Here is a 20,721-nt window from a genome sequence, read left to right as displayed (position 1 = left end):
TGGTTGAGCGCTCATGTTAAAATACGTAAGAACCCAGGTTCGAGCCCCGGGTAACCACCTACAGAAGGAAAGCTTCACAAGTGATGACGCAGTGCTGCAGGTGTCTGTCTGTCTCTCTCCCTCTCTATCACCCCTTCCCTCCTGATTTCTGGCTGTCTCTATCTAATAAATAAATAAAGATTTTAAAAAAAATTCCCCAGAGACCCACCCTACTAGGGAAAGAGAGAGGCAGACTGGGAGTATGGACCGACCAGTCAACGCCCATGTTCAGCGGGGAAGCAATTACAGAAGCCAGACCTTCTACCTTCTGCAACCCACAATGACCCTGGGTCCATGCTCCCAGAGGGATAGAGAATGGGACAGCTATCGGGGGAGGGGGTGGGATATAGAGATGGGGCGGTGGGAATTGTGTGGAGTTGTACCCCTCCTACCCTATGGTTTTGTTAATTAATCCTTTCTTAAAAAAAATTTAAATAAATAAATAAATAAAATCTTAAAAAAAAATTAGGGAGTCGGGCAGTAGAGCAGTGGGTTAAGCACACATGGCGCAAAGTGCAAGGACCAGCGTAAGGATCCCAGTTCAAGCCCCCAGCTCCCCAGAGGAATTGCTCCTTAGAGCAATTCCTGCAGGGGAATTGCTTCACAGGTGGTGAAGGAGGTCTGCAGGTGGCTGTCTTTCTCTCCCCTTCTCTGTCTTCCCTTCCTCTCTCCATTTATCTCTGTCCTATCCAACAACAACAACATCAATAACAACAACAATAATAATAACTACAACAATAAAACAACAAGGACAACAAAAGGGAGGAAAAAGAAAAAAAATTGGAGCTGGGTGGTGGAGCACATAGCTGAGCGCATGTATTACAGTGCACAAGGACCAGGTTCGAGCCCCCGGTCCCTACCTGCAGGGGGAAAGCTTTATGAGTGGTGAAGCAGTGCTGCAGGTGTATCTCTGTCTCTCCCTATCTCTATCACCCCCCTCTCTCTTGATTTCTGGCTGACTATATCCAATAAATAAAGATAATAATAAATAAAATTTTTTAAAATAAATAAATAAATAATAAAAAAAGGAATCATTGTTGGTGTTGTATGCTTTACATTGGGTTCTAGTTCTCCCCCGCCAAGAGAATTGCATCAGTCCTGTTAATTTCGCGGGCCCGCTTGGCCCCGCCCCAAAAGAACCCCGACAGAGGGTTCCTGAGTTCGAGAGTTTGAGAGTTAGAGAGTAAGAGAGAGTTCCACAGTGGAAGAGTTTCAGAGGGTTCCCCAGTACGAGAGTTCCAGAGTGTCAGAGTTGCAGAGTTCCTGAGTTCGAGAGTAAGGGAGAGTGTGCCGCCGCAAAGAGACAGCAGAGTTCTGTTTGGTGATTAGTTTGTCTTAGTTTATGAATCGTTGTTCCTGAATAAAGAAATACAGCTTCCCTGCCCAGCCGTTGTCTCCGCGTCTCTGTTACCTGCCCGTGAAGCTAAACCGGCTGGCTAGAGCCTCCGAATTTTAACAACAAATGGCGCCCACGTGGACCTGACCTGCGCATCTCTCAGATAAGTAAAGACAATTTGGCTACCTATGCACTATGGCCTTCTCTTCTGCTTGTGAAGAGATCTCCAAAGGCCTCTGCTCTTTCTTCAGGAGACTGTTTTGCTGTTTCTGGAACATTTATCTCTGGACCACTCTGTGGTTTCCACTCGCTCGGGCGAACTCAGAACAGCCAGCGGGAAGAGCCAGCGGGCAGGAGGCAAGGCACGGAGCTGCCATTTCCACCTGGTTAAACAGCCAGCCAGCCGGCTGTGCCCAGACAACCCTGCGCACCGTGCCCGCAGCCCCGCAGCCCCGCAGTCCGCAGGAGGCCTACGCCAGCACACAAGAGCCCCTGGAGCCCGAGGCCAACACGCAAGAACCCGAGGCCAACACGCAAGAGCCCGAGGCCAACCCACAGGAGCCGGCTCTCCACCGCGTGGCGCAGGGCACTGGACGCGTGATCCCTCCATGCTGCTCGGCCACTGCGAACAGGGCAGCAGACATGGCAGGGCCATGGGGCAGGGCCGCGGCAGCCTATCATGGCCGCCACCCCTGGGCACCTAGGCCCACACCTTCTACAAAACTGGCCTGCCTGCCCTCTTTCTATGAATTCTTGAACCATCCCGGGCCTCCCGGACCCCCAGACTCCCTGCCGAAACTGGGCACACGAGATCTCCAGCCGCCGGTCCGGTCTGAAGGTAGACAAGCTGGAGTACGCAGAGATTTGTGCAGAGATCGCAACCTGCAATTCCTAAAAGTGAAGCTGCGCGGGAAGCCACCTCGAGATGGTGAACCCCCCCCCAACAACTAAGACAGTACAGATTTAAATTCGTGTTTAAAATGACATGTCTTCGTAACAAAGGTTTCTCTCCTTATGTATTAATGACCATGTTTATGTGTATGTTTAAAGTTTGGTAAACAGTAGCTTTAAGGCTAAATTCTTACTAGTCAAAGTTAAATGAAAAAGGTTTTCAATGTAATTCTCATAAAGATAAAATTAACTTACATTTAAAGTCTAAGGTAAAAATTAGTTAACAATCAATATATTTTAACTAAGTTAGTCTAAACAAAAGGTTAAATAGACTTGTTGATATGTAAAACTCTCCATTACCTTCTCTATTAGAAATGGTAGATCGCACAATGGCTATGCTAATTATTCTCATGCCTGAGGTTTCCTCTCTGGCCCACACCTAGGGTGTGTCTCCATCTTGAATGGGTGTAACAAAAGGTTAAAAGACGTTGTTGATATGTAAAAGTCTCAAATTCCTTCTCTATTAGAAACGTTGGATCGTGCAGTAGATATGCTAATAACAAGTTTTGTTTCATAGTAAGTAAGTGGCAGCCAGCTGCCTTTGGGACTCTAGGCCGTTCCCCGCCCCCATGCAAATGCCCGTCGAGGCAAGTAGCCCCCCAGAGGCAAGAAATGTTTTTTTTTAAGCTGATAAAGTTTAGTTTGTGCCAGTTTCTTTTTAAAAAATGCCTGTACGATATAGGTTTCTGTTCACCCCACACCCTTGATACTGTAGCCATTTAGTTAAAAAGAAAAGGGAAAATTGTTGTATGCTTTACATTGGGTTCTAGTTCTCCCCCGCCAAGAGAATTGCATCAGTCCTGTTAATTTCGCGGGCCCGCTTGGCCCCGCCCCAAAAGAACCCCGACAGAGGGTTCCTGAGTTCAAGAGTTTGAGAGTTAGAGAGTAAGAGAGAGTTCCACAGTGGAAGAGTTTCAGAGGGTTCCCCAGTACGAGAGTTCCAGAGTGTCAGAGTTGCAGAGTTCCTGAGTTCAAGAGTAAGAGACAGTGTTTGTGCCGCCGCAAAGAGACAGCAGAGTTCTGTTTGGTGATTAGTTTGTATTAGTTTATGAATCGTTGTTCCTGAATAAAGAAATACAGCTTCCCTGCCCAGCCGTTGTCTCTGCGTCTCTGTTACCCGCCCGTGAAGCTAGCCGGCCTGGCAAGAGCCTCCCAAATTTTAACAACATGTTGGTATGCTTCACATTGGTTTGGTCTCACTCCCCCCGCCTCCGGGAGATTGTGGTTTAGTCTTTGCCTTTTCGCACTTCTCCCTTCTCCCCACCCCCTATCCTACGTACTTCCTGAGTTCCTGAAGCTGCAGCCGGAAGAGAAAGATACAGGACAGACTTGTGTGGTGATTAGATTGGATTAGTTTCTTGAACCATTTGCTCATGAATAAAGAAATACTGCTTCTCTGCTCAGCCGTGTGTCTCTGGTCTCTGTCTTCCGTCCGCGAAGCTAGCCCAGCATACTGGTGCCCCGAACTCTGACAACATATGGCACCCAATGTGGGGCCTGACCTGCACATCCCCCAGATTGTTGGTATGCATGAGACCCCTTCTGTTTCATTTGGTTTAAATCCCCCCTGCTTAACACTATTCTATTTACATAACCACTTTATTCTATTTACATAACCACTGTTAACAAGTTCCACCCTCCCTCCAGGGCATTTGTGGTTCAGTGATAGGATTCTCGCCTGCTCTGCCCCCTCTTTGTCACACTCTGATTTTCACCAGTCACTTTTCTCTCCACCCTCTCTATGTCACATCCTGTTTCCACCTTACTTGGCAAGTATATATAAAGACAGCATTGTGAGTTTTACAGTACTGTACTTTGAGTTTAACTTAGCTCGTCTTAGATTGTGTTGCGTCCTGCATGAATAAAGAGATACTGCCTACAGCTCAACCATGAGTCCCTGGTCATCTGTTACCCGCCTGTGCCCGTGAAGCAAGCCCGGCAAAAACAACCTAACCCGTCAAAAACAACACCAGATAAGTGAAGACCTTGGATACCTATCCACTATGGGCTGCTTTTCTGCTTGTGAAGAGGTTTCCAAAGGCCTCTGCCCTTTCTTCATGAGACTGTTTCTCTGTTTCTGGAACACTTCACTCTGGGCCACACTCTGGTTTCCGCCCGCCGCCCGCCCACAGGAGCCGGCTCGCCACCGTGTGGCGCGGGATCCCTTCATGCTGTTCAGCCGCCAGGAGCAGGGCGGCAGACATGGTGGGCAGGGCTGCGCTTTCTGCACGGCAGGCTCACCCACCCTCCTGCTATGAAGTCTGGGCAGTTCCCGGACCACCCAGAGACCGCAGGCTCCCTGCCGGGACTGGGCCACGTGGCCGAGATCCCCAGCTCGACTCTGAAGGCAGAGGAGCTAGAATACACAGAGATTCGTGCAGTGATGGCAACCTATAATTCCTGGATGTGGAGCGGCGCGGGAGGCGCACCGCCCGAATGGCTAAGACAGTATAGATCTAAACTCGTGTTTAAAATGACATGTCTCTCTGATTGTCAGAGAAATGCAAATCAAGACAACAATGAGATATCACTTCACTCCTGTGAGAATGTCATACATCAGAAAAGGTAACAGCAGCAAATGCTGGAGAGGGTGTGGGGTCAAAGGAACCCTCCTGCACTGCTGGTGGGAATGTCAATTGGTCCAACCTCTGTGGAGAACAGTCTGGAGAACTCTCAGAAGGCTAGAAATGGACCTACCCTATGACCCTGCAATTCCTCTCCTGGGGATATATCCTAAGGAACTCAACACATCCATCCAAAAAGATCTGTGTACACATATGTTCTTAGCAGCACAATTTGTAATAGCCAAAACCTGGAAGCAACCCAGGTGTCCAACAACAGATGAGTGGCTGAGCAAGTTGTGGTATATATACACAATGGAATACTACTCAGCTGTAAAAAATGGTGACTTCACCGTTTTCAGCCAATCTTGGATGGACCTTGAAAAAATCATGTTGAGTGAAATAAGTCAGAAACAGAAGGATGAATAGGGGATGATCTCACTCTCAGGCAGAAATTGAAAAACAAGATCAGAAAAGAAAACACAAGTAGAACCTGAAATGGAATTGGCGTATTGCACCAAAGTAAATGACTCTGGGGTGGGTGGGTGGAGAGAATACAGGTCCATGAAGGATGATAAATGACATAGTGGGGGTTGTATTGTTAAATGGGAAACTGGGAAATGTTATTCATGTACAAACTATTGTATTTACTGTTGAATGTAAAACATTAATTCCCCAATAAAGAAATAACTTTTTTTTAAATTAAAAATAAATAAATAAAATGACATGTCTTCATAACAAAAGTTTTTCTCCTTGTGTATTGAAGACCATGTTTATGTGTGTGTTTAAAGTTTGGTAAACATTAACTTTAAGGTTAGAAATGTAACTTTAAGGCTACATTCTTACCAGACAAAGTTAAATGAAAAAGGTTTTCAACATAATTTTCATAAAGGTAAAATTAACTTACATTTAAAGTCTGAGGTAAAAATTAGTTAAAAATCAATATATTTTAACTAAGTTGGTCTAAAAAACCTGCGCACACATAGGGTGTGTCTCCATCTTGAATGGGTGTAACAAAAGGTTAAATAAGATGTTATTGATATGTAAAGCTCTCAAATACCTTCTCATTTAGAGTTAGAACCAGCCCAGGTGTAAGATAGATTGCATAATGGTTATGCTCATGATTCTCATGCCTGAGGCTCTAGCAGTGGTTCTTTGCCTTACCACATCTTATTGCGCTTAAATTGGTTAAGGAGCCTTAAAATGAAACGAGAAAGACCTTCCAAATTTATAAAGATACTTAAACCAATTATAATCATCGAGTAATCAATTGTAGTAAACTTCTAACCAGCTACAAGTTTTGTTTCATAAGTAAGTGAATTGCAGCTGTCAAGTTCTCTATAGAAAAGCAGAATTCCAGCGGCTGACCTTCCTCATGCAATATTTCACTCCCCTGGCAATTCTTCCATGGACACCTGCTTTGAACTGGCACTTCTATCGGACTTACTGGTACACAACTCTACAGTAGCTTTCCTTTCTGCTGCTGGGTTTCTCAAAGACTGACTGCAGCCAGCTGCCTTGGGACTCTATAGGCCATACCCTCCCTCCATGATAGGTAATGCCCACAGAGGCAGGAAACGCCCATCAAGGCAAGAAAAGCCCACAGAGGCAAAAAGGTCCTTTATCTTGATAAAGCCTTGCCCACAAAGACAAGAAATGGCCCCCTCTGGCCTTCCCTTGGCATCACACTGGTTCTTGTTGCTCGCTTACTTGTTCCTCCATGTTTGTGCCAGTTTCTTTTTTGAAAATATCTGTACAATATAGGTTTCTGTTCACCCCACACTCCTGATACTATGGTCAATTACTTAAAAAGAAAAGGGGGAATTGTTGGTATGCTTCACATTGGTTTGGTCTCACTCCCCCCGCCTCCGGGAGATTGTGGTTTAGTCTTTGCCTTTTCTCGCTTCTCCCTTCTCCCCACCCCCTATCCTACATACTTCCTGAGTTCCTGACACTGTGGCCGGAAGAGAAAGATACAGGACAGATTTGTGTGGTGATTAGATTGGATTACTTTCTTGAACCGTTCGCTTGTGAATAAAGAAATACTGCTTCTCTGCTCAGCCGTGTGTCCCTGGTCTCTGTCTCCCGCCTGTGAAGCTAGCCCAGCAAACTGGCGCCCCGAACTCTAGACAACAAAACATGTCTAGAAAGATAGCTTACTGTGTGACCCAAGTTTGAACACCAATACCACACAGGAATGCCATGACACCGGGAAAGCACCCGTGCTATGGTGCTTGCTTCTGCCTTCCTCTATTTAAAAATTTTATGTATTGGGGGTGGGATGGTGGTGCAGTAGGTTAAACGCATGTGGCACAAAGCGCAAGGACTGGCATAAGGATCCCAGTTCGAGCCCCGGCTCCCCACCTGCAGGGGAGTCGCTTCACAGGCAGTGAAGCAGGTCTGCAGGTGTCTGTCTTTCTTTCCCCGTCTTCTCCTCCTCTCTCCATTTCTCTCTGTCCTATCCAACAACGACGACATCAATAACTACAACAACACAAAAAACAACAAGGGCAACAAAGGAGAAGAAAAAAAAGCAGACAAAAAAGGTGGCCAGATGGAGTGTAGATAGCATAATGGTTATGCAAACAGATTTTCATGCCTAAAGCTCCAAAGTCCCAGGTTCAATCCCCCGCACCACCATAAACTAGAGCTGAACTGTGCACTGGCAAAAAAAAGAAAAATTAATTTAAAAAAAAAAGCTGGCCAGGAGCAGTAAGGCCCTGACTTCCAGGGGAAAAAAAAAAAAGGAGGGGGGAGAGAAGGAGAATGGAAGAAAAGAAAAGTAGGGGGCTGGGCAGTAGCACTGCAGGTTAAGTGCACAGGGCAAGGAGCACAAAGACCAGCATATGGATCCTGGTTTGAGCTCCCAACTCCCCACCTGCAGGGGAGTCACTTCACAGGCAGAGAAGCAGGTCTGCAGGTGTCTTTCTCTCCCCCTCTCTGTCTTCCCCTCCTCTCTCCATTTCTCTCTGTCCTATCCAACAACAACAATAACAGCTATAACAACCACAAGAGGAACAACAACAAAAAAAAAGGGAAAAAATGGCTTCCAGGTGCAGTGGACTCACAGTGCTGGCACTGAGCCCAAGAGATAACCCTGAAGGCAAAAAAAAAAAAAAGACAGAATAGAAAAAAGGAGAGAAATGGAAGTCAAGATAGGGGCTCTGGCCGCCTGACTGCAGTCTCTCTCACATGTTCAACCCCTTGAAAACATCCAGGGTGGCTGATTCCACTGGGACCACATGACACTTCCACAGCATTGCTGGCTATGGGCTTTGACCCTGGAGTTGTGATGACAGGAAATGAAGAGTGGTGGGCCTTGCACACAGCACCATCCCCACCATCTCTGCCATCCCAGACTGCACTGCCTCATTCTCCCTGTCTGTGTACTAGGTGTATCCTGCCCCAACACCCCACAGTGTGGCACTGACCCAACTCAGCCTGGGTGGGCTGTGGGGGGAGCCAGTCTCTCCCTCCAGGGCACAAAGCAAGAGCCCCGGGGAGGGAGGCCAGGAATGGCAGCCCTCTCTGCAGTCTCATTATCTCACAAAATGCAGACAGCAGCAAGTACATTCAGGCAACTGAACGGCTCATTAGCATTTCAGGGAGAGTGAAAACATTTTGAAAAGAAAAAGTTTAACTAAAGGCATATTGGAAATTCCAGACTCATCAATTGCAAATGTCAACCTGGCAAGATACACCCCAGGGGTGGGGCACCTCCATCTGCCCCCATCTGACATGGTACAATTGTTCTTCAGACGGGAACTAGGTGGAGGGCACCGCACAGGGCCCAACACTGGCTAGGTATAGGGTCAAGGGTCTGGGTAGAGGGAGACCTTTCATGAAGAGGGAGGGGATATGTCAGCAGTTTCCAAGAGGACAGTCAAGGGGACATCCTAAAGCTGACTAGGGTGGGATGGCAGGGACACTGACAGGCCCAGGAGAGACCCTGAGAGAAGAGCTGATGGAAGGAGGTTGCTCTGGGAGGGGAGCAATGAGGCCAGGGGCTTCGGTAAATGCTGAAGCACCAGAAACTGTCGCTGTGGGCAAAGATAGTCCAGAAGGACCTATCAACAGAGCACAGCTGGTGTGGCACTATGTCAACTGGGGGCCTCAGAGAGGTGGGCCTCACCTGGCCGGGATTTACCCTGACCAGGGGATGGTGGAGCTGGAAGCTGGCACGGATCTCACATCCTCACAGCTTGCTCCAGTCCTTTGTTACAGCCTGTAGGGCAGCCAGAACCAGGGTCTGGACCCGTGTCCAGCCACAAGGAGTGCTCTTCCTCCTGCTCCATATTGGGAAGCATAGGTCCTGGAGGTGCCAAGAGGCTTGGAAACTGTTGGGGACCTGCCCACCCAGGAATGCCATAGGAGTCTATTGCAGAGGACCCCAATGCCTGTGTAAGAGCAACACTACAGGGTGGTTGGGTGGACTGTACCAGGCCCTCCAGCCACACAGACAAGGTCTTTGCTTGGCAGGAAGACTGGCCGTGCACAATCTATTGGCCAGTCTGCTCAGCTCTCTCTCTCTCTCACACACACACACACACACATACACACACACACACACACACACACACGATGTGTGTGAGCACATGGCCTGGTGACACCTGCACCAGAGGTCATGACAATGTGGGAGTCTGAGATGTCTGAGCAAGAGGCCAGTTCTTTCCTATGATGTAATCCCCCTTCATGCTGACATCTGGAAATCTGCACTCGTGTCTCTCTCTCCCTCTCCCTCTCCCTCTCTCTCTTAAGTTTATTTTGGATAGGGACCTAGAGTATTGAGAGGAAAGGGGAAAGGGAAAGAGAGAAAGAGAGAGAGAGAAAGAGAAAGAGGAGGTCTGGGAAGTGGTACATTGGATAAAACCTTGGACTCTCAAGCATGAGGTCAAGAGTTCATTTCCCAGCAGCACATGTCCCAGAGTGATATCTGGTCCTTTCTCTCCTATATTTCTCATTCATAAATAAATAAAATTTAAAAGAGAGAGAGACTCACAGTACTGTTTCACCACTACTGAAACTTGCCCCCTGTAAGTGGAGATGGGGTCCTTTCACACTATAATGTGTGTACTCAACTAGGTGTGCTATCACCTGGCCTCTCTCTCTTCCTTCCTTTTTAATTATTTTTTATATTTTTATTTATTTATTGTTGGATAGAGAGAGAAACTGAGAGGGAAGGAGGAGAGAGACAGAGACACCTCCAGCCCTGCTCCACCACTTGTGAAGTTTTCCCCCTGCAAGTGGAGACTAGGGGCTTGAACTGGAGTCCTTGTGCACTGTAATGTGTGCACCTGGCCTCTGTCTCTTTCTATCTGAAAAAAATCTGCCTGAAGCAGTGAAACCCCAGTAACAACAACAAAATAGCAATAAAATAAAATAAAATAAAGGGGGGAAAATGGTCTGGAAAGGTTGCTTAGAGGCATTTGGAAAAACCCTTGGTTCATTTCCTGAAGCTACACATACACAAATGCAAATACTGAAGAAAATAAAAGAAGAACCATGACATTTGAAAATAAAGACTGACCAAACAAAGGTCCCAACCTGATCTGAACGAGGCAGCAGGATGCTGGCTGAGTACCAGGTGTCTGCCATTAACACATAAACCCCAAGACATGTTCTTTAACATCCCAATTTCTGCTGACAGGCAGTATCAGTTGAGAAATGACTCAGATACTATTGTAACAACAAAGCTAAATCCTTGCTGCATGTATATGTCAAAATAAATTCTAGATGGATGAAATCTTAAGTGTAAAACACAGCACTAGAAATACCCACAGGAAAAGAGAGACATGAGTTTATCTGGCTATGTGCAAGGGTGGACAGCGAACAGAACAATGGAATGGAAAAAAAAGGGAAAATATTCAATAGCTTCCATCACAAAACATGAAATATTGTCATGAATATAATTTAAAAGGCTGAAAAAAAAAAAAGAACTCTTAGCAGGCAGACAGATGAAGGGAGACTTTCTACTTTAATAATACTCAGGTGGGGAGTCGGGCAGTAGCACAGAGTGTCAAGAGCAGGTGGCGCAAAGCGCAAGGACCGGTGTAAGCCCCCGGCTCCCCACCTGCAGGGGAATCGCTTCACAGGCGGTGAAGCAGGTCTGCAGGTGTCTATCTTTCTCTCCCCCTCTTTGTCTTCCCCTTCTCTCTCCATTTCTCTCTGTCCTACCCAATGACGACGACATCAATAACAACAACAGTAATAACTACAACAATAAAACAGCAAGGGCAACAAAAGGGAATAAATAAATAAATTTCTGAAAAATAATAATAGTACTCAGGTGGTAGCTGAAAAACACATCAAAACCCCCCAAAGCTCTGGTGGGACAGGCCAGTGAGGGACAAGGCCAGGCTGGGGTGAGTTCTGAGGTGACAGCAGTGCTGGAGCAAAGACCATGACAGGCAGCCGTGTCCCTGGGACCTTTTCACCCACACCTGTCCCCAGCATCACCCCCACCCTGCTTCTCCACTCCCTCTTCGCATCACCATCTCACGTTTCACACTGCTCACTCCCTTCTCTGCTGCTGTCTTCTCTGCCAGGCTGCAGGCTGCCCTGAGCAGGGCTGGCATTCACGTGACTATGGTACCTTCTGTCCTGCACGGCTTAGGGGGGGTGCTGGGTAACCAAAGGTGACTGTGAGGGACACCTGGGTACCTGCAGTCAGCCCCTGTCCCAGCTTGGTCCCTAAGGCCCAGTTCCCATCTTGATGCAGGCAGGTAGGGTCACATCCCACAGCCTGGCAGGAGTCCCCGGTCTGCACCCAGATTCTGCTCCCTGTTGTGAGATGGCCAAGCCCAGAGCAGCAATGGCTCAAATGGAGGCTCTCCCTGCCCCTCCAATGCCGAGGACAGACAAGCACAATCAATCATTATGGTCAGAAAAGGGCAGGGCAGTGACAGGAGACAGTGTATGCAAGGGGGAAACAGAGAAGACAAAGAGGGAAAAGCAAGGCTGGGAAGAGAGCAGGCAGTGAAGAGGGAGCATGTGGGATACAGGGTGGTGCCCATAGGCCCTGTTAGCAGAGCTGTTATTCAGTATCTGGCTGAGACACAGAAGCCTACAAGGAATTAAGGGGGTTGGTGACCAGCCTCCTGCCACCCTTGTGATCTGTGCCAAAAACCGCTGCTGGTCTCAAGTCCTGGCCGCTGTGGCTCAGCGAGCCCTAGATGCTGCCTGAACCTCTTCACCCAGCCACTGGGATGCTACATGAGACCAAGGTCTTCCCACCAGCCTGGCTGGCAGCTTCCCTCAAATGTAGAGGGAGCAGGCCAAAAGGAGTGAAGCTCCCTTGCCCTTCTCTGTTCTACAGCTCTCAGCACCAGACACTCAAATATCAGGAGAGGTCCCTGCATCTGCAGCCACCTTCTTCTCGCCACCAGCAGAGCAAGACATGAGCCAGGCCAGGCCCTCAGCTGTGGACACTCAAGCAACAGTGAGAGACCACAGGGTTGTGTCTGTTCAGTCTCCAATGCACACCATGCCCAATGGTATAGTGGCAGCCACCTGGGCTGTGGACTAGACACTCCCAGTCTGGAGGAATAAGAGTGACCAGGGGCCTTTTTGTTAAGTCTTCATCACTCTGCACGTGCAGCCATCACAGCAAATCCTGAGCATCTGTAGCTCTGGCAGGGCACACCTTCCCGCCATTCTGGTTTTGGCTAGAGGGAGGACACAGGGGGTGCTCGGCTACCTGACCCTGCCACAAAGGCTGGGTACCTTGCTTCAATCTTAACGGAGTTGTGACTAACAGAGGGACCCACAGTCACAGGCTGGCTGTTCCAGTGTCCCTGGGGCAGAGGGGGTGAGCTGCATGGGCTGTGCTGAGAACTGCCTGAGTAAGTGTCCACTGTACTTGGATGATGATCAGCCTTGAGCCAACACCCTGGTAAGTCAGCCCACACACAAGTTCATCCCTCCAGTTACACAGTAACTGGTCAGGGGCTACTCCCCAAGCTCTCACCACCAGTGACCCCAGGCAGGAGCAGCGGGGTTGGCTCTCCCATTCTTTCCTGTGATACTGGCCCACCATGAGGCTGACTAGAAGCACACCCTACCCGAGGCTGGCCCACCCAACACTCTACTTCCGTATGTGAGGAGGGGATGCCCCCCAAGCCCAGCCCAGATGACTCACCTGTGTTGAAAGGAGATCAACATGTCCTGACACCCAACCCACTTGGCTCCAGCTCCTGCAGGGAAAGCAGAGGCCACTGTGTGAGTGAGCATGCTGACCTGGGTGCTCCACATGGGTAACACACACAGGTAAGCTTCCTGCCCTGCTGACGGACATAGCCAGAGCTGCCTGAGCCTTGCTGGGCTGCCATGGTCCCTTATGAGCCTCTCTAACTATTCCTGATGATCTTTCAGGTGCAGGATTGCTCAGAGGAATGAACTGACATTTCCAGGAGGCTGTACTTCATCATGACAAGTGGAACATCATGACAAGAACTCCCACACCAGGGCTCCTCTGTGGTCTGTCCCACTGCCTGGTGCTTTGACCCACCCACCACCACCACCATCCTCCTTCTCCAGATCTCACTCCTAACTATGGGGTGAATGATCGCCTAGATCCTGAGCACGACTCCCAGCTCCCCAGTGCCCTGGGCCCAGGGACCAGCACTGGAGCACATGCCTGTGGCCCCTGTGGGGTCAGAGAAGCCACATAGATTTCTGTCTTGGCCAGGAGCCCAGTGGATATGCTTCCTCTTGTTCTTGGCCTGAGATGTTGTTAAGTGTTTGTGTCATAAAAATGACAAGCAGGGAGGCACAGGCAGTGGGAAAGTCTAGGCCAAGAATAGGAGGTCATCTACAGGGGAGACTGGGGTGATGGGAGCTCTTTCCCCTCAGGCCTTCGGGGTGTTCCAGATTGTTCTGAGCCTCTGTCCAGCCTTCCCATTTATTTATTGCTTCCAGGGTTATTGCTGGGGATTGGTGCTGGCACTACGAATCCACTGCTCCTGGAGGCCCCCGTTTTTTTTTTTTTTTTTACATTTTATTGGATAGGACAAAGAGAAATTGAGAAGGGGGAAAGTGGTCTAAAACATTGGACTCTCAGGGGTTGGGCAGTAGTGCAGTGAGTTAAGCGCATGTGGTGTAAATAAAGTGCAAGGACCGGCAGAAGGATCCCAGTTCAAGCCCCCAGCTCCCCACCTGCAGAGGAATTGCTTCACAGGCAGTGAAGTAGGTCTGCAGGTATCTATCTTTCTCTCTCCCTCTCCATTTCTTTCTGTCCTATCCAACAACAACTACATCAATAACAACAATAATAATAACCACAGCAATGGTAAAACCACAAGGGTAACAAAAAAGGAAAAATTGGCCTCCAGGAGCTGTGGATTCGTGGTGCAAGCACCGAGCCCCAGCAATAACTCTGGAGGCAAAAACAAACAAACAAAAAAAAACATTGGACTCTCAAGTATGAGGTCCTGAGTTCAATTCCTGGCAGTGCATGTACCAGATTGATATCTAGTTCTTTATCTCCTATGTTTCTCATTGATAAATAAAATGTAAAAGGGGAGGGGGAATGGGAGACAGAGAAGAAGAAAGACACCAGGGTGGGGTAGATAGCATAATGATTATGCAAACAGATTGTCATGTCTGAAGCTCCAAAGTCCCCGGTTCAATCCCGTGCACCACCATAAACCAAAGCTGAGCAGTGCTCTTATAAGAAAGAAAGACAGGGAGAGAGAGAGAAAGAGAGACACCTGCAGATCTGTTTCACCAACTGTGAAGCATTCCTTCTGCAGGTGGGGAGCCAGGGATTCAAAGTCGGGTCCTTGTATGTATCCTTGTGCTTAACACTATGTGAGCTTAACTGGGTGTGCCACTGCCTGAGCCCTCAGCCTTCCTTTGTAGATGTGGCTTTACTGACCCTGGGTTTCATAGTGGCCTCTTCACCAAATCAAATTCTGATTTGATTATTTCAAATCAGAATGGGGTCATAGGTAGGTGGGAGGAGAGCAGGACACAGGGCCAGAGGCAGGTATGTCTGTCTGCGTGTGCATGAGCAAGGGAGGGAGGTGTGGATGGTGTCCCACCCACCAACATCTTCCCTGCTCACAGCAGATGAGCTGCTGCTCCTACCCAAAGTCTGAGGCTCCAAAACCAGCTTTTGCTCAAAAAGTGACATTTCTGGGATGCCTCTGCTTTGGGCTAAACTGTTCGTATAGATTTTGGCCCGGGGGTGGGGGGGGAACCACATGCCTTTCTTATCAGTCTTGATAATTGTGGCCTCCCCGAGATGCTGCCTAGTGCAATGTCTCCAGAAGTTCTTGCTCTGTGTCTGGTTCCCCTGACTCTATCAGGCAGCCTGGGATCAACCTGACTCTATTTCCAGGTCTGGGCAAGTAGAAGTTGGTCAGGTTAGAAACTAGGGTCCTGAGGCCGGGTGGTGGCACACCTGGTTGAGTGCACATGTTACAATGAGCAAGGACCCAGGTTCGAGCACCCGGTCCTTCGAGCCCTCGGTCCCCAACTGCAAGGGGAAAGCTTTGCAAGTGGTAAAGCAGGGCTGCAGGTGTCTCTCTCTCCCTCTCTATCTCTTCTTACCCTCTCAATTTCAACAGTCTCTATCCAATAAATAGATAATAAAAAATATTAAAAAAAAAAAAAAGAAACTAGGGTCCACAGTGGCCCAGAGAGGGCATGATGGCTGGGGCTTTGGATGTAAAAGCACGGGGTCCTGAATTCAGGCATCACATGTACCAGAGTGGTGTTCAGGTCCTCTCCCCCTTTCTCTGTCATGTTAATAAATAGACAAAAATTTTAAGAGGCCAGGTGGTGGCACACCCGGAATAGTGCACACATAAATTACCCAGGTTCAAGTCCCTGGTCACCAGCTGCAGAGGGGGAAGCTGGTTGAGTGGTGAAGCAGTGTTGCAGGTGTCTCTACTACCTTTTCTCTCTGAGTTTCTCTCTCTTTTTTAAATTTTTTATTATATTTTATTTATTACTGGATAGAGACAGAGAGAAATTGAGGTGGGAAAGAGACAGAGAGACACTTGCAACCCTACTTCATCTCTCATGAAGCTTTCCCTCTGTGGTGAAGACCAGGGGCTTGACCCCGGGTCTTTGTGTGCTGTAATGTGAGCACTTCACCAGATGTGCCACCACCTGGCCCCTCCTCTCAGTTTCTCTCTTAAAAAGAAAAAAAGGAAAAAAAGGTTTCAAAAATATAAATAAATCTTAAATTAAAAAAAAAAGGTGGGAGTCAGGTGGTAGCACAGTGGGTTAAGTGCGCGTGGCACAAAGCACAAGGACCAGTGTAAGGATCCTGGTTCAAGCCCCCGGCTCCCCACCTGCAGGGGAGTTGAATCACAAGCAGTTAAGCAGGCCTGCAGGTATCTATCTTTCTCTCCTCCTCTGTCTTCCTCTCATCTCTCCATTTCTCTCTGTCCTATCCAACAATGAAAACATCAATAACAACAACAACAAAAATACAAGAATGGCAACAAAAGGAAATAAATAAATATTTTTTTAAAAGTTTCTAGACACACATACACAGAAACTCAGGTCTTGCTATCCCAAGACCCTGCCCCCAACTTCCCACAAGACCAGTATGTGTGGCCACAAGGCATCTCCTACTTCAGGGAGCTCCAAGCAGACCAAGAACCCCCACTAGTGTGGATGGTGGGGGGGGGGGGCACAGAAGAAGGCTTCCCATAGGAGATGGTAGGGGGAGGGGGAGTAGAAGGGCCTGCTGGTGACAAGCAAAGACACAAGTCTCTCCTCAGATGCCCGTTACAGCACCAGCGTGCACAGAGGGGCAGGACCAAGTCTAGGATGATTCCTGAAACAGCGACAGATATGAGGTATGAAGGCAGATCCAGAGACAGGATCTGTGCTGAGGACAGAGGGGATCTGCCTTGAGGGACCCTTTGATACTCTCTCAAGGCTTGTCTGCAGGTTCTGGGCTCACCTGCCTGGCCAATGACCCTGGCCTGGAGCCTCAAGAACAATAGTGTCACCACAGCCCACCCCCTCCCCACACACACACTGGAAAGTGATGTGAGCTTACCTGAATTTACCAGCCCTGGCCTACTCTTGCCTGGGGTCTCCAAACATAGGGACGCCCATGAAGTCTGTGCAGACCCACATCTAGCCTCAGGGAGGCCTGTTAAATCTCCAATCATGGCAGGGGGCCAATCCACACTGCAGGAGCCACCCATGCAACCAGGCCAGCAAGCTTTGGCCCAAGGCTATCTGACAGCATGGGGCAGCTCCAAGGTGTATGGGTCCAGTTCGGAAGAAAGTGAAGCCCAGGTGTGGGGCAGGCAGGGCTGAGTTCCTGGGCATGCAAACTGCAAGTCCCACTCCACCACAGGCTGCTGGGGAACATGGGGCTTTGTGAAAAGGCACCTGTTTCTACCTCACACAGACAAGAACAAAGGGGTGAAGAGAATCAGGCTGGTCCTGAGCAGCTGGCTTGAAGGGCCTTGGGCACTAGCAGGGCTGTCCTGTGACAGCCGGGGAAGCACTGTGGGCACACATTTGAAAAAGCTCCCTCAGCAGCACAGAGGTACAGCACCCCAAACCTGAACATCCAGTCCTTGAGCTCCCTCTGCCCACACCAAGGGTGGGGAGAAGCAGTGGGTACTGAGGAGCCTTGCTCCAGGGGCCCTAGCTTCCCTGAACAGGCAGCCTAGAGGCGAGCAGTCTGGTCTCCCCCAAGTCCCTTCAAGGCTCCTGCTGTAGGCAAGCTGGGTGGAGCTGGCCAAGCCTGGCCTGGTGGTCCTTGGTGCCCTCTGGTGGCAGCACTCAGCTTGTCACTATTTTGTGAGCAACTGCTGGACCCTCATGGTCCTCTGGGGGTGTGAGGAAGGAATGTCATGTGACTGATGTGGGTGCCCCCAGCTCTGGGCTCCTCTTTCTAACCTATGGAATTAGCTGGTTGGAAAGGCCCACAAAGGAGTCCTAAATTCATGTGTTATTCTCTGGTTATTCTTAATTCCAAAATATCATCTTTGAGGAAGCTGATGGAAAAAAGAACATACCTTACCCTAGTTTGAGTCACCACTGGGGGAGTCGTCAGCATCCCTGTGCTCCTGATCCCCCTGATCAAGCTGGTTCCTTGATCCCCCTCACCCTGTGGAGCCCCAGCTTTCCTCCTCCTCCTTCTACTAGTGTAAGGCCTCAGCAAGAGGCTCTGATGTGCCCGGTACCGTTGGTCTACTCCACACTGTGCTACAAGTCCCTGGTTCCTCTCAGAGCAGGGTACCACCATTTCTGCTCCGCTGGGATAAAGGGGTGCTTATCCTTGTGAAGCACAAACAAGGATGGAGGCATATGTCCGCCATTGTGAAGCCTGGGAGATGCAGAGGGGCCCCTGCAAATGGAAAGAGATCTCAGGGGCCATGTCTGAAGGGAGTACCAAACAGTTCAGATATGGGGACGGCAGACTCTAATTTAGCAGGACTAAGGTTTGGCTCTGGCTCATTATGAAGAATGATCTTGGTCAGCAGGTTTGGGAATCCTTTGTGGGCTTTTCCAATTGACCTATTTCACAGGTCAGAGAGATGAGTCCAGAGCTGGGGGACACCCACATCATCCACATGACTCCTCCTCTTCCTTTGCCTTCCCCAGGCCAGACACAGACTGTTCTCAGGCCCCTGGGGGCCTGGAAGATCCAGAAGCTGTTAATAACACAGCAGCAAAGCCCATGTGGGCTGCCCAGCCAGGAAGGGCAGGGCTCAGGACCAGCTTGGCTGTACTCACATGACACTCCAGCACTAGTGTCCACTAGCACAATGAGAACTCTAGCTAGATCCAGCTCTGGGTTAGTGTACTAGAGATGGAGGGACAGTAGCATAACACAGGCCTGGAACTGTGGATGGAGCAGGGTGAGACTGGGGAAAGCCCACATATTTTGGGTTCAGACCATAGGTTTGGGGCATCTTCCCAGAAACTCACCATGGACTCACTCAATGTGATGGGCAGAGGGCTCTGTCTCCCTGTGACAGACACTGTCCTAAGCTCACAGATACACTGAGCACAAGATTGGTAGCCCTTAGTGTTCCCTGGTGCATGTCCTCAGGGGGAGAGGCTGACCTCATGGTCACTAAGTCATTCAATTCCCTCCTCTAATCTCCCCTGCTCTGGCTTTATAAATCCTGATGAGGGAAACGGGGGAAGGAGTGTGAGTAAGAGGAAGGTGTAAGAGGTGAGGATAGATAGCACAATGGTTATGCATTTAGGCCCTAAAGTCCCAGGGTCAATCCCTTGCATAAACCACCATAAACCAGAGCTGAGCAAGAGCTAAAATGGCTAAAGCCTGAGTGTTTCTTTTTCCTTGTTCCTAAGCATACCTATGTCTAAATGAAAACGGGAGCTTGGAGTACCCAAGCTCCATTCCTGCAATGATCCATTGTGCAAAAGCTTTCTTTTGTTTTGTTTTGTTTTTTTTAACCATGGGGCTGGGGGGTACTGCAGTAGGTTAAGTGCACATGGTGGTAAGCTAAGCACAAGGACCAGAGCAAGTATCACGGTTGGAGCCCCTGCTCCCCACCTGCAGGGGGGCCGCTTCACAGGTGGTGCAGGTCTTCAGGCGTCTCTCTTTCTCTCCCCCCCCTGTCTTCCCTTCCTCTCTCCATTTCTCTCTGTCCTATCCAACAACAACAACAGCAACAATAACAACAATAATAGTAACAACAACGATAAACAACAAAGGAAAAAAAGAGGAAAAAATAGCCTCCAGGAGCAGTGGATTTGCAGTGTAGGCACTAAGCCCCAGCAGTAACCCTGGAGGCAAAAAAGAAAAAAAAAAATGCAAGGTTTTGAGTACCCAATATTTGATGATTTGAAGATTAAAATGGCAACTCTGGGACCCATCCAAGAAGCACCCCTCAGAGAGTTCAGAGGCCTCAAAGGGGGAAAGACGGTCCACATGCGGGCAGTGGGCAGGGACCCCCAGGTGGCATCCCTTCCCTCGTCCTCTAGATGGTAGGGGAGGCGCGGGAACATCCCTTTGGCCGGGCAGTGCCCACCCCAGGTTCCCGGGGACGCAGCGCCCCAGCAAAGTTCCCGGCCCCGCTGGCCCCGCCGGCCCCCGGCCGCGGGAAAGTTTCGGTGGCTGCAGGGCCGGGCAGGGCGCACCGGGCTGCAGAGCCAGGCCGCGTCTGGGCGGAGGCGAGCGGTGCTGAGCTCCAAGGCCACGCACAAAGGGAGCCACCCCCGTGGCTTCGGGGTCTCGCAGGCGAGGTGTGGGTGGGGCGGAGCCTGCTCCCGAGGCCTGGCCCGGACCTCCAGCTCGAAAGCCGGCTTACTCCAGCTTGGAAGCCGGCTCTGACCCTGCCCGGACCGCAGCCCGCAATCGCCGCCCGGCCCTTTGCCCAAGCCCCAGCCCCAGCCCCAGCCCCGGGCCTCCGCCCAGGACCCCGCCCCCCGCTCCCAGCTCACCTGGAGCGCGGCGTGGGCGGCTCCGCAGCGCGGCCCCCGCCCCCCAGACGGACGTCCCTCGGCTCGCTGAGCTCGGGGCTCCCAGGTCGTGGCGCGAACGGCCGTCCGGGGCGCGACCACTTGGGCCGGCGGCGGGGGCGAACCCCTCCCGGACCCTGGGCCCAGCGCACAGCCCCGGGCCCAGCCCTCCCCGCCCCTCGCGCGGCCCGTGCGCAAAGCGGGCTTGGCAGACAGCGCGACCCTCCGTCCCGCCCCCTCCGGCCGCGAATTTTCCCATTGGTCAAGCTACCCGGCGCGGCCCGGCTACCGGCACCGATTGGATAGACGCAGGGAGATGACGCGTTTCTATTGGTCCGCTGTGATGTCCGTCTAGATCGGAGGCCTGTCCCCTCGTGGAGTGGCCGCGGCCCAGGCACCTGCCGGCACCGCTGCGGCCCG

The 20,721-nt window shown here is 50.1% G+C and overlaps 1 protein-coding gene across 4 annotated transcripts in view; it reads right to left on the bottom strand.

The window, feature by feature from the left end:
- ARVCF (ARVCF delta catenin family member) overlaps positions 1-20,464 on the bottom strand; it is a 58,509-nt gene extending 38,045 nt beyond the window's left edge. For 2 of the 4 annotated variants that reach the window (XM_060193473.1, XM_060193482.1), the window contains exons 1-2: positions 20,284-20,464; positions 13,025-13,079 (exon numbers count right to left, since the gene is read on the bottom strand). The gene's annotated coding sequence lies outside the window, so the exon portion shown is untranslated. The remainder of the gene's footprint in view (positions 1-13,024; positions 13,080-20,283) is intronic. The other 2 variants (XM_060193478.1, XM_060193474.1) reach the window with 2 other exon arrangements.
- Between the last annotated feature and the right edge of the window lie 257 nt (positions 20,465-20,721).

Source organism: Erinaceus europaeus, chromosome 1 (assembly GCF_950295315.1).
Source record: "Erinaceus europaeus chromosome 1, mEriEur2.1, whole genome shotgun sequence".
NCBI classification, from domain to species: domain Eukaryota; kingdom Metazoa; phylum Chordata; class Mammalia; order Eulipotyphla; family Erinaceidae; genus Erinaceus; species Erinaceus europaeus.
Note: the sequence above shows the minus strand (reverse complement) of the source record. Positions and strands in the feature narration are given on the sequence as shown.